We start from the raw sequence: 14,479 nt of genomic DNA on the forward strand, positions 1-14,479 counted from the left end.
GTGTGGGCCGGACGGCGCTCACATGCGAGGGTCCCTGAAGCTAGCTGCATGACCTGCTCTCTGCCAGGCTCCACATTCCGTTTGCCTGGCCTGGGGATGTATTCCCGTGATTCTCTCTGCCTCTGCTTCTGACAAAGCAAAGGGGTCCACTTGTGGGTAAGCTGTGATTCCTGCCTCCCTGTGATGGAAAAGCCCAGGCCTGAGCTCAGCATCTGCAGCAGGACTGCCCACATGGCTGGCCACAGACACACCAGCCACAGAGACATTTGGAATCCTCACCCGGGGGAAACGTGTATGTGAGGAGAGGGTGACATTTGGGAGAGAACAAAATAGCACAACATGTAGGAAGTTGTGAGGGGAGGATTATTTCATCTCTTCCGAGAGGCTGGCTGGCCTCCAGGAGCAGCAGGCAGACCAGTTTAGAAAAGTGAAAACTAATCTGAATAGCGATGACAGGGGCTGGTATGAGGAGCCGGCCCAGCTCACTCGTTTATAGCCTCATAAGTGGGGGAATAATTGAATCTTCCTGCAGAAATGAACATGGTGCTTAAAAAGAGATCAAATTGCATTTCTTTCCATGAGTCCTAGAACAACAACTCATATTTATGCCCTATGCAGTAGATAAACAATTACATAACCAAAGGAAAGTACCTCATTGCTTCAAGGCCTTACAAAAGACATTTCACTCCATTCCGTGTGCCAGGCTCCACTGAACCAGCCCCAGGCTGTGTGGTCTGCTACCCCAATTTTTTAAATCCTGAAATGATGCTGCCTCTGAAGTCAGGTTCCAAAAGGTACATTCTTTCAAAACTAGTGGGCCTTGCTTAAAGCCAGCTCGTGGGTAATGAGACACCGCCAGGTGGCCATGCACCCTGGAGGAAGAGGCCAGTAAATGCCCGGGGAGCTCACCTCCTGCAGAAGCATCTGCCCATTTGGCCTCCCGTGGAGGTGGCTTGACCATGAGGAACACAGAGATTTTCATCTGGCCACTTTGCTGGGATGCTGTTGAGTGTTGTTCTTAAATGAATGAGAAAGGACGTGGGTTTGTACTTGAAATTCACCCAGAGCCAGACAAGTGAGGGGTCTGGGCTAATGTCCCCATCCACCTGTTGGGAAGAGCTGTAGGTGACTTCACAGAGAGCAGCAGGCCAGCATGAACCTGTCTAATCTGAATGGCTTCCCTGTTGGAGTAGGTCTCTCCTTTCTTATCCACTGCTATAGATAGATGATAGATGATAGATAGATAGATGATAGATAGATAAATAGATAGATAGATAGATAGATAGATAGATAGATAGATAGATAGATAATTGATTGCTATATATTGGTAAATATAAATACATCTAGACAGAAACGATTTCTCAACTCTGTGTTGAGAAATGTATTCCTATGTCCAACCATGGCACCCAGTATATGTTACATTTGAAAATCTTTAGTGACAGGAAGGAAGGCAGGAAGGAAGGAAAGGAGGAAGAAGGGAAGAAGGAAGAAGGAATGAGAGGATGCCACTCAAGCTTAAGAGCATACTAAATAGGCTGCAGTCCTGTGAAACAAGGCATAAAATCAAGGGGGTAATTCCAAGAGAGAGTTCCTTGTCTCAAAGGACAGTTCAGCACCATGATTAAAAATGTGCTTTGTGAAGACAGACGGACTGGGCTTAACTGTTTTCTACATTTTACTAGCTACTTATGTTCTCCATGCTTCGGTTTCCTCATTTGAACCATGTGAGGTTCAGTAGCAACTCCAGATTATAGTAGCAACTCCCTCCTATAAATAAAATGAGCTAATGCATACCAGGTAATGAGCACATACTCTACACCATATTCCATACAGGTGATAACACATACTATACCCCATACTCCATACAGGTGATGGCAAGTACTCTGTACCATACTCCATACAGGTGATGACACTTTACACCATATTCTTTACAGGTAATTTCACATACCCTACAGCACACTCCATGCAGACGATGTGCTAAGTTTGGAGATGCAAATTGATGGTTTCCTGACCTTGCAGATTTTGGTCTTGTGTGGAGTAAAGGTGTTGACATCAATACACAATTGAAGTGTGTACCCTAAGGAAAGACTTGGAGCACAGTGAGAGTCTGTAGTCTGGAGGGTCAGAGAAGGTTTTCCTGAAGAGGTGACACATGAGCTGAGAAGAGTGAATGAGGTGAGAAAGGAAAGAGCTTTCCCTCCAGGAGTCAGAGCTAGCACTGGTCCTAAAAACCAGGCAGCTTTGTGGATGACACTTCAGGACATTGGGGCAATCGCCACCCTGGTGGGGGAAGCAGGAAGACAGGGGAAGTAGGCATAGGCTATGCAAGCTATGTTGATACTTTTTCCATATCTACAAATAATGGGAAAGGACTCCGAAGTTTTAAGCAAGTTGTGACTATTTCCCTGCACAGAACAGGAAAGAAGAGGGGAAAATTACCTATGTGGCCCAGTGGGGAATGGAGAGGAAACTGGACAGAGATGCTAGACAACCGTTACCAAAAACCAAAGAATTGTAAATGGAACTCAGATTTAGTGTAAACCTACCAAATAAAGAGAAAAATATTAAGGGGTTTCCTGTCACATTCATCATGCGCTTTAGTGCTTCAAGCTTGGATTTTAAGTCTGTCTGAAGGTCAATGTAATGTATAAGGCCTGCCAATCCTGAAGCCCCACTTATCACCTTAATGAGCTTCACTGTGTCCAATTTGGCTTAACTGCTATACAGGGACCATTTTTCTTTTAGGGGCTTCTTGTGTCAGTTATTCCAATCAAATACATCATGTCTTGCTTACTTGGGGGATTATCTCTACGTATTAGAATGTGCTTAGTTGCTGCTTACAGGATTTGTATTAATAAATGCTCACTGTGCGTATTATTTCCTTACTCAAACACATTTAATTAATACTCCCAGGTATCATCAACGTTTGCTCCACTTTCTGTCACTGCTGTTTGCTCTACTTTGGTGAAAGCCATTGATTTGTTTGTTTCCTCCATTAGCCACCTGAGAACCCACTGGAGGGGGACGCCTGAGAGAAAAAAATACCTTCTACATATTATGGTTTCCGTTTTTCTGCCATTTCCTTGTCCTTCATTCATCTCATATTCTGCCCTTCAAAATACCCATGTCCATTGATCCCAAAAGAGAAAGAACTCATAAACATTCATCTGTTTTCTAAAGCTTCCTCCCCACACCTATCCTGAAGTCCGTCCTCACACTGATTTCCTGTCAAGAAACCTCCTCCACTAACATTTTCATAACAAATGAAGATACACAGACTTCTTTTTTCTCTTCTTTTCTGTGTTTCTTTTGTTGGCCCTAATTAGAAGTAAAATATATATATATATATATATATATATATATATATATATATATATTCATTCAAGAACATCAAATCCAAAATATGCAACTTATAATGTAAGGTTGGCCACTAAAATTAAGAACTTTGTGCCCAGATGGTGTGATTTTGCATTGACCCATGCACCAAGAAATCACAAGTTTTATTCTTGGCCAGGGCATATGCCAGGGTTGTGGGCTCAATCCCCAGTAGGGGATGTGCAGGAGGCAACTGATCAGTGATTCCCTCTCAAAAGTTTCTATCTCTCTATTCCTCTCCCTTTCTCTCTCTCTCTCTCTAAAAAAATCAATAAAAACATGTGTGTGTGTTTTAAATTTTAAATTAGCCATTTGGTCACATGGAGATGATTCTTTCAGCCAATACCGGTGTAAGAACCTGTAATAACACCCAGCCTCTGGAATCACGTTCTCTGGCTTAAAGACCCAGCTTCAGCAATCACAAAGTGTTACTTAGCTGATTTGAGCTTTATTTTCCTCATGTGTAAGATGGGAAATGATTAGAGTATTTCCTGTGTATTGAGGAACTTATCCTGGCCCTGGGCCAGGTCTGGTCCCTGCCCTCAGCTCCCAGGAGGGATCTCTGGGTGCTGGGGACGTCCTGCCTGGCGGAGCACTCCGTGTGGTATTAGAAAAGCGCATGAGTGCTGAAGAAAAAGCACAGCTGTGTGAATCATTGGCTAGCTCACAGGTAAAGCTACTGCTGAAATCTGTGTATTTAGAGGGGAAACACCCCTTAACTTAAAGACTAAACTTGGAACAACTGCAGGTAGAAAGATTGGTAATTCCGTAATCAGAGACCAGTCACAAGATGTGTGCCGTCAAGAGCCCCCTGTAATTGAGAAGTGCCCATTGTTGTCACCTATCATCCCCTCGGAAGGCCATTCCCGAGCAGGTCCAGCTCCCTGCTAAAATCCTGTGTGTGACCCTTGGGGCCTGACCAGATGCAACTGCCAAATGCCCCACGTTCCCTCTTTTCAGGCCCCTGGGGCCCATTACTGAGCTGGGCACTATGACACTTGGAGTGTTAGGTGGAAGTTGCAGCCCCCTCCGCCCCCCTCCCTCCCCTCCTCTCCAGCCAGGCTCACATCACAGAGTGTAAAGTCCCAGCAGGGATTCAAAGCGCTCTTTCACTAGATATCTAAATACACGAAAGGGAAGAAGATAGCAAAGTCCCAACTGAATGGTCTCGACACGAGTTCAAGTTCAGCATGAGCTGAAACTCATACCTGAAGTAGATTTGTGCCTCTGAGCCTATGGAGAACGGGACCCCCACGAGGTGGTGGCAGGAAAGGCATCTGTGTAGTCCTGAAACCCCTCCCGAAGTCAACACCTCTTCAGGATGCAACAGGATGTGCATGAGGCAGCTGATCAGGGAACCCCCCCCCCCTTCGAACAATTCCAGACACCCAATCTCCACACCACAGAGCAGACAGCAATTGGAAAGGAGTCAAAGTGTATCATTAAAATGACAGCCTAAGAGGTTTTGTAGCAACCACATAAAAGGCAAGATAAAAGTTTATTGAGACTATTAAACTTCATGGTGAGAATGGAACAAGTGCTTAAAACAAGTGAAGTGGAGGAGGGCCTGCCTGCTCAGGGGCTGAGAGCAGGGCTGAGCGATGGTTGCCGAAGCTCCCTCTCCCATGTTGGAATAGGAAGAAACCAGTGATTATTAGAGCACAGCCTGGTAGAATGAGGAACCACTGTCTTAAAGCAACAGGTTTCACTACATTTTAAGTCAGACCACCCTCTGACTTAGTTATCAAGGACCTGTTGAGGGCACAGGATTGGCAAGGTGTTGAACTGTCTGTCATGAGTGACCTCACAGTGTAGCAGAAAGAGACCACGGTAAATCAGAACGCCAACCCTGCATCATGACTCTGTATCGACCTGATCACTCAGCATAAACTGACTTCACAACACACAGGAACTTAACCTCAGGAGTGTAATTACCACTCATGAATAATCACTGAGTGGTTAATTCATTACAGAATTGGGTTCTCTTTGATTCTCATCATGTATAAATTATGTTATTGCAGATTTATTAGTAAATCATTCATAGTTCTCCAGGTTGAGCCAAGTAATTACCATCCACCTACTTTGTGGCTCTAAAGTCAAACACTAGGGTAGTTTTTTTATACAACATTTAACTTCTACAGTCACATCAGCCCCTGCTGCCTCCTATATCACAACTAACAAGTTCACAGAATGAAAATAATCATTATTTGACCCAAAAAGTTGATTATGGGACTAGAAAAGCATAACAAAGTTTAAATTTTAAGAGAAATTCTGAATCCAGGAGTGGGGGCAAGGGGGTAGAATATGCAGATGATCTTAACTAAGGTGAAAAGCCCCACTAGACCAGAAGTGTTGGGTGTCTTCTTAGTCCACCAATGCCTGTGCTGAAGCAATCACATCTACTAGTCCATAAAGAGGTTGATGCACAAGAGTGTGGAAGCCACGCTCAGAAATCAGAAGGAGCTAGATTGGAAAGGTGCCCAAACGTTGGAGGACAGAGGCAAGCCATTCCAGTATCTGTCCCCTCCTAAGAGTGACAAAGAAGGTGGCTCTCTTATTAACCCCCTGAAGAATAAGAAGGATAGGCCAATAACTCAAGAAGGCCTTTCCAAGACTCTGGACACTACAATTCCAACAGGTTAATGAGAGAATTTGTCTTTACAAAGTGGGTCATGCAGTCCTGGAGTCTGCAACTGAAAGGATCTCCCTGTTGGTAATGTCGGTTGTATATCTCCATTCTGCCTTTTGTCTCTCCTTCTGTCTTACACCCCCTGGTCCAGGTTATTGAGCATCTAATGAGAGTCTGGGGAGAACCAAGTGCTCTGTACCATCCTTGGGTCATTCAGGTCTTCGTGGATTTGCTGTGCACTCTTGCATTTAGACATCTCTTCCTCCCTCGCCTGTTTGGGCTCTGAGCTCTTAAACCTGTGGATTCCCTTTCCCTAAATCATTGTCCTCTGAATCTATAAGTTTGACTTCTTTTCTTTTTCACATGTGGGGCTTTTCTGGGCAGAACTCTGTTTCTCCCAGTCTATTCTTTCACTTACAAACAACTCTATTCCTGGACTCTCTCCTTTTCCCAGAATCACTTTCTAGTATCTTCTAATGGTATGTCACTGAGAAGTAAATTTCATTTCAGCCTTGCTGACTATATCTTCAGGGAAACATAGTAGGATTCATTGGGGATATCACTTGGGGAAATATTTGCACGTGCCTGGGTGCCGTTAGACCAGCCCGTGGATGGTTCGGATGGTTCCTTCTGGCTCAGACAGACACCTGAGCCAATCAACGATGGCCACAGTAGCTGCTGGGCTTGCCCATTAACAAAACATAATTGCAAAAATAATGATGATGATGATGATGATGATAACAACACAATTTTAAAATAAATGAGCCACTACTAAAAAATTCATTGTGTGTGTGGCAGATTCAAAGCTTGGTGTACTGTCTTGACTTGCCCAACAAACAGGTAATGTGCCAGGCTCCCCAGAAGGAGAATTTTACAGAGAGCATGGTCCCTGCCCTCGGGAGGCTCCACACTCCTGAATTTACCCATCAAACAATTTTCTATTTATTAATGAGGGGAGATGGCTATAAATTCACATTCATCCACATTCCTAACTTGTAAATGTACCAACAGCATGCTGATTAAAACCATCTGTCTTCATTTGTGTCAGGATCCATGAAAATTATAATTAATCTCCCAGTCTTATTTCTCAGAATTTGTCCTAAGAAAGGACATATTATCATTTCTACCAAGGTACAGTTTCTTGCTACCTAAATGTTCCTTCCTGTTCTTTTATGTGGACCCAGTCTCCAAGGCCCAGATCAAACCTCCTCTTCTCTGAAACCACCAGTACAGATGGTCTTCTTCTCTAAGCTCTGCTAACATGGATTTTCGTGTAATGTATTCACTTAGTCATCTTTTCATGTGATTATACCTTACCATCCCTGTTGGAGTATAAAATTCTTAATGACAATAAGCATCAAATATATCCTTCCACAGTATCTAGCATAATATTTTACTAAGCTAGTAATTATGTGTTGAGTGTTTGTCTCCACCACCCCCCCAAAAGAAAATCTTTATGTTGAAGCCCCTAAACCCAACATGATGGTATTAGGAAATGGGACCTTTGATGAGGTCATGTGGTTGGGCCCCCCTTGATGAGATTAATGCCCTTATAAGAGAGCAGAAAGCTTCTCTCTCACCCTACCTCCACCCTCCCACCTTCAATCCAACTCACTCAGGCACCACCTGCAAGTCAGGAAGGGAGCCCTCACTAGAACACAACCACACTGACACCCTCATCTCAACTTCTAGCTTCTCAAACAGTGAGAAATAAATTCCTGCTGCTTAAGCCATACAGGTTATGGTGCTAAATATATATATATATATACATCTAAACTAATAAAAGACAAAGATGCCAAAACCGGTTTGGCTCAGTGGATAGAGCGTCAGCCTGCAGACTGGGAGGTCCCGGGTTCGATTCCCGTCAAGGGCATGTGCCTGGGTTGTGGGCACATCCCTGGTGGGGGATGTGCAGGAGGCAGCTGATCGATGTTTCTCTCTCATCAATGTTTCTAACTCTATCTCTCTCCCTTCCTCTCTGTGAAAAATCAATAAAAATATATTAAAAAAAAAAAGACAAAGATGTTAATTGACCATACCTTTGCTATGCCCTAAGCCACGCCCACCAGCCATTCAGAGCGACTATATGCAAATTAATCCAACCAAGATGGCAGCTGGAAGCCATGGAACGGGAGCAAGCAGGAGGCTTGATTGCCCGGGCGATGGAGGAAGCAGCCTGCAAACAGCCATCAGCCCCTCACCCAGGCTGGCCAAACCCTCATGGGGTGAGGGTCCCCACTGGGGGGCTTAGCCAGCCTGAAAATGGCCCTCAGCCCCTCACCCAGACTGGCCAGGCACCCAGTGAGGACCCCCACCCTGAAGGGTCTGTGGCCAGCCTGCAAACAGCCATCAGCCCCACACCCAAGCTGGCCACACCCTCATGGGGTAAGGGTCCCTGCTGGGGGGCTTGGCCAGCCTGAAAACAGCCATCAGCCCCTCACCAAGGCTGGCCAGGCACCCCAGCGGGGACCCCAACTCTGAAGGGGCTGTGGCCAGCCTGCAAACAGCCATTAGCCACTCACCCAGGCTGGCCAGGCACCCCAGCAGGACCCCCCTCCCTGAAGGGGGTGTGGCCAGCCTGCAAACAGCCCTCAGCCCCTCACCCAGGCTGGCCAGGCACCCCAGCGGGACCCCCACTCTGATCCGGGACACCCTTCAGGGCAAACCATCCAGCCCCCACCCACGCACCAGGCCTCTATCCTATAAAATAAAAGGGTAATATGAAAATTGACCCTAACAGCAGAGCGACTAGGAATCACTGGTCACTATGATGCACACTGACCACCAGGGGGCAGACACTCAATGCAGGAGCTGCCCCCTGGTGGTCAATGTGTTCCCACAGGGGGAGCTCTGCTCAGCCACAAGCCAGGCTGACAGCTGCCAGTACAGCAGTGGTGGTGGGAGCCTCTCCCGCCTCCTCAGCAGTGCTAAGGATGTCTTACTGTAGCTAGGCCTACTCCCCGCTGGCAAGTGGACATCCCCCAAGGGCTGCTGGGCTGCCAGAGGGATGTCTGACTGCCAGCTTAGGCCCAATCCCCCGGGGAGCAGGCCTAAGCCAGCAGGTGGTCATTCCCCGAGGGGTCCCAGACTGCGAGAGGGCACAGGCCGGGCTGAGGGGACTCCCCCCACCCCCAACTGAGTGCACAAATTTTTGTACACCAGGCCTCTAGTACATACATAAGATTGTTAGTTAATTGAATTAATTGAGGGGAATCTAGGGCCATCAGCAGTTGTATATGATTGTTAGCAATCACAGGATAGACCTAGACAGACCAGAGTTCAGTCTTGGTTCTGCAACGTACCAGTTCTGTGACCTTGGGCAACTTAACCCCTTTAATCATTTCTATAATAGTGGAATAATAATGCCTATTTAAAGGGTAGTTTTGAAGATTACAGAGATATTAACATGTTTTAAGATGCTACCAGTTACCTACTCAATATTTATTCTCTCTTTTCTTACTGGCAAAGTCCCAATTTTGTTCAGTGAAACAAGACACTCAAGTAAAATGCTCATACTTTTTTTTTTTTTTAAATATACTTTATTGACTCCCTACAGAGAGGAAGGGAGAGAGATAGTTAGAAACATTGATGAGAGAGAAACATCGATCAGCTGCCTCCTGCACATCTCCCACTGGGGATGTGCCCACAACCCAGGTACATGCCCTTGACCGGAATCGAACCTGGGACCTTTCAGTCCACAGGCCGACGCTCTATCCACTGAGCCAAACCGGTTTTGGCAAAATGCTCATACTTTTACATACTACTCAGTTCTAGCCAGTGGCTTGCTAGATGTTTCTTTTTTTTTTTTTTCCTGAAATAGACAGTTCTCATTTCTTCTTCCTCTCACTTCCTCCTCATCCTCCTCCTTTCATCTTTTTCTCAGTCTTCATGTCTTGGTCTTCCTGCTGGAATGTGGATGTGAGATTGGAGGAAGTGCAGCTATCTAATCACCATGAGAGGTCATGAAATAATTAATAATAATTATCATTAATTTGTGGAAGGATATATTTGATGCTTATTGTCACCATGCCCCGGGTACTGTTCTCAGTGCCTGAGGGAGCACAAGAGACCAACATGGAGCTTCTATTCTAAAGATGGGAGGCAATGATAAAATGGAATAAGTAAATTAGATAGTATGTTAGATCTGAGAAAATGGGGAGGCAAAGAGCAGGAAAAACATTGGAAGTGGGGATAGGGATGGCAACAATAAATAGTGAGATAAGGGTGTACCTCACTCAGAAGGTGATTTTAGGTGAAACACTTGGAATAAATGAGGGAGACATGCCAATATTTGGGAGAAGAGCAGAGGCAAGGAGAAGAGCTAGTCATGGCCATGTGGAGGGATGAGGCTGGTGTTCCTAGAGAACATCAATAGGCCAGTATGCCTGGGAAAGGGCACAGGAAATGCGTTGCAAGGATGCAAGGACCATATCCTATAGGGTGGCAGGACACTAAAATAACTTTGGCTTTTATTCTGAATGACATAAAGAACCACTGGAGAGTTTTGAGCAGGGGAGTGCCATATCCAACTTAGGTTTCTAAAAGATCATTTCAACTACTGCATTTGAATAATAATAGGGAGGCAAGAGTAGGGGGAAACAGAGGGCTCTTGTAATATTCAGGAAAAAAATCATAGTTGATTGGACCATTGTGGTGGCAATGGAGAAACTAAAAAGTAACTTGATACTGGTTATGTTTTTAAGTAAAGTCAATAGGATTTCCTGAGAGGTTGGATGTATACTGTGAGAAGAGCAACAAGAATAATTCTTCTGAAGGTATAGCCCAAAACGCTACAAAGATAAGGCAAACAAAGGGAAGCAGGTTCGCAGGAGACAAAATAGAAAGAATGTAGTTTTGTAAATGTTGGGAAGGAGTAATCTATTAGACATCAGAAGGGCAATGTTGTACAGGCACTCAGGTGTTTGGGAAGAGGTATGTATTTGGGAGTCATCACAGGTAAACTATAATCAGGAAGTCGTCAAGGGAGTGAGTCTAAACAGAGGACCTGGATTGGAAGACAGTATACAGGAAGGAGAAGAGCAAAGAGGCTGAAGAGGAACCAATGAGGAAGTGGAAAAACCAAGTGTGGTGGGTAAAGGATGAAGGAGGTGAACAGTTGTGTCAAATGCTACTGAGGGGTCAAGTAGGATGGTGCGTCAGAGTTGACCACTACACTTAGCGATGTGGCAGTCACTGTTGCTCCCCACAGGAACAGTTTTGATGGAGTCATGGGTGGGATAAGAGAGTGAGAGGCGAGGGGTTGGCAACAGTGAGGATAGACTGTTCTTTCAAGTTTTGTTCCAAAGAGAAGAACACAATGGGTCAGTAGTTGGTGGGGGAGTTGGGTCAAGAGAAGTTTTCTGGTTTATTGATTTAAGAATGGAGGAATATCATGCTTGTATGTCAATGGGAACGATCAGTTTCAGAAGGAAACCTGGATAATGTTGAAGAGAATTTCTGGAGTGATGTCTTTGGGTAAATGAGAGGGACAGAACTCCAAGGGGGAAATAGATTTTGCTAAGAATCCATGAATAATCCATCTACAGAGGTGGTCCTCCACCCTTCCCACAGGCAGAATCACTGGAGGGCATGTAGAAACCCAGATGCTGACCTCACTTCCAGAGTTTTTGATTCATTTATTCTGGGATGGGGCCATAGATTTTGCATTTCTAACACTTTTCTGAGTGATGGTGCTGAAGCTGGTCCAAGGACCCCACCTTGAGAAGCACAAATAGTGATAGATTAGGGGACAAGGTTTGTGTGTGTGTGTGGGTAGATGTGGAATAGGCAATCTGTGGAGATGATTGTCAGAGTTCTTCAATTTTCTAAGTGAATTAAGAAGCAAAGTTATGATCTAAGAGGGAGTAGGGGCCCAAGGTATCAAAAAAAAGGAAAAACCAAGGGGTGTGAGATAAATCAAAGCCACATGCTGACAGTGGCAGCACAAAAAATCAGGAGTCTGAACCTTCAATGGTGTCTCCATACTAGTCTTTAGCTGGCAACTCTAGACTTCTTGTTTATGTGAGAAAAGTAAACTCTTGTCTGGTAACTTTCCATTGCATCTAGCCTGATGAAACACCTAATATTACAATAAAAGATTACAGCACAGTACCTGGAACAGTAAGTGCTTCACATCTTACTTGCTGTGGTCTGTAATATTGTTAACATGGACTGCTACAGAGAAGCTGCAGAGTATAGTTCTGAACAAAGACAAGTCACTTCATAAAAATTTGGAGGGTCTGAGATTTTTACCCTTCTTAGAAGCAATAAGCTGTCCTGTCACTATTTCAGGGAAGCTGGCAGAAGATCCAAGACTTCAGGGTTAGAGACAAAGGACTCAGAGCTCACTACAAAAGCCAGAGTTTCCTGTTCTCATTGCTTGCCCATGCTCCCTCCACCCCCTGTCCCATATGGATGACAAAGCAGGCCCAGATGATTTCCTGCACATAGAGTAGTTGCATAACAGGAAAGAAACCCAAGGCTCAGCACTTTTTGAACAGCAAACATTGCAACAAACAACAGACAAGCCAGTCCCCTGCCCCTGACACTGTGGTTGCCTACACCTCCCAGGTGATTCGCTCCAGAAATGGAGATGAGTCAGCCTTGCAGCCCAGCGTACTCAGCAGGAAAGTACAGGGACTTGGGACTCTTGGCCAACTGCCTCCCCCAACACTCTCTTCAAATGTAAATTATTTTAATATTATCACATTATATACTCCAGAAACCACCAGATATTGAGGTCTATCTGGCCAAACTGCAGTTATGGGATTTGTTTATGAACTAAGTTTGGAAGTACAACAACATTAAGATATTGGCAAGAAATGTACACTTCTTCAAGGGGCTGAGTTCTCACCAATAATCTTCTGCTCACTGAAGCCTAGGACGCAGCTCTATCCCTGACATTGAATTATCTGCAGCATTCACTAACTTGTATTTCAGCCAAGTGCTGGCCTTTCAGAAAAGACTTCGAAGGCACTTCTGCTGAGTCAGGACACACTAAATGTGCCATTCGATGTTCAACTTGTTCCTGGTTGTTTATGAAGATTTCTGAGAAAAGTACACAGTGCTAAACAATATTATGGCCAGTATAAAAAGTCAGTGAGAAAAAAGTCAGTGAGGCTTAGAAATAAAACACACCATCAGCTTTCACACTCAGAGCCAAGCCCAGTAGAATGTGTAGTGCTGAATCATAAGGGAAATCCTATGATTTTTTCCCCTAATATTTGGCCCCATTAAAACGTACAGTAATTTCAAGAAATGCCTCCCAAGCCCTATGGAAAAGACTAAACAGTTCCCAGAAGTGGGAATAAATGAAGCAGAGTCTTTCATTCTTGAACATACTGTGTATGTGAAAAATAAATTAACTTATTAATGATTCTCAAAAATATGTAAAAATGAATGGTGACAGAGAAAACGGAAGGAGAATAGCATTTGGAGCAAGATTTAAAGAAATGTCATCATAGAAATGCAGTAGTGGGTGGATTCAACCAGAGAGCAAAATCAGTAGGATACACTATACCTAACAGAGTGTTGACTTAAGCAATTGTGGGCACTGGCTAAGAAGCCTGAAGCCCAGGGGACAGTGTGGCTCACCAATAGGATGGACCCTACGAGCATGAGCTGAAGCTCTCAGACACAGGTAGGCAGGTGAACAGGAAGTATCAGAGCTATCTGGACCCTGTACCTACAAGCTGACTTTGGGAAGAGCCCAGCTCTTCTTCCATAGGGTTCCCAATGAGATCAGGAGATCTGAATGGATTGGATTTCCCTATTAAGCACTGGTAAAGGACTTTTATACCTATAATATACAGAGAATGTCAAGAGTTCAATAATAAAGGAGAAACAACCCAACTTTTTAAATAGCAGACTTGAACAGACATAGTACCAAAAATAAAGATATATGAATGGCCAATATATGAATAGAGTTTCACTCATCAGCAAGGAAATGCAAATTAAAACCACAATGAGACACCATTGCCAGGTGGCTAGAATGAGACACTGACATCATCTGGTGCTGGGAGGATGCAGAGTCACCTGCTCTGATGTGCTTCTGGTGGGAGCAGACCACGGGACAACCCCTTTGGAAACTATGATATGTTTCCTATAAAGTTAAACATACACTTACCGTATAGGCCCAACAATTCCAGTTCTTGGTATTTACTCAAAAGGAAGAAAAACATATATCCACAAAAAGACTTGTATATGAATGTTCATAGTAGATGTATTCATCATAGCTCCAAACTGGTAACAAGCCAAAAGTCCATCAACATGTGAGTGCATAAACAATAGCATTCCATTCAGTTATTAAATATATATTAGTATTTAGTTATATATATATATATATATATATATATATATATATATATATATACATACATACACATACTAGAGGCCTGGTGCATGAAAATTCATGCACTGGAGGGGGGTCCCTCAGCCCAGCCTGCCCCCTCTCACAGTTCAGGAGCCCTCAGGGGC

Source organism: Myotis nattereri (assembly GCF_964212035.1).
Source record: "Myotis nattereri genome assembly, chromosome: 8".
Classification (NCBI taxonomy): Eukaryota; Metazoa; Chordata; class Mammalia; order Chiroptera; family Vespertilionidae; genus Myotis; species Myotis nattereri.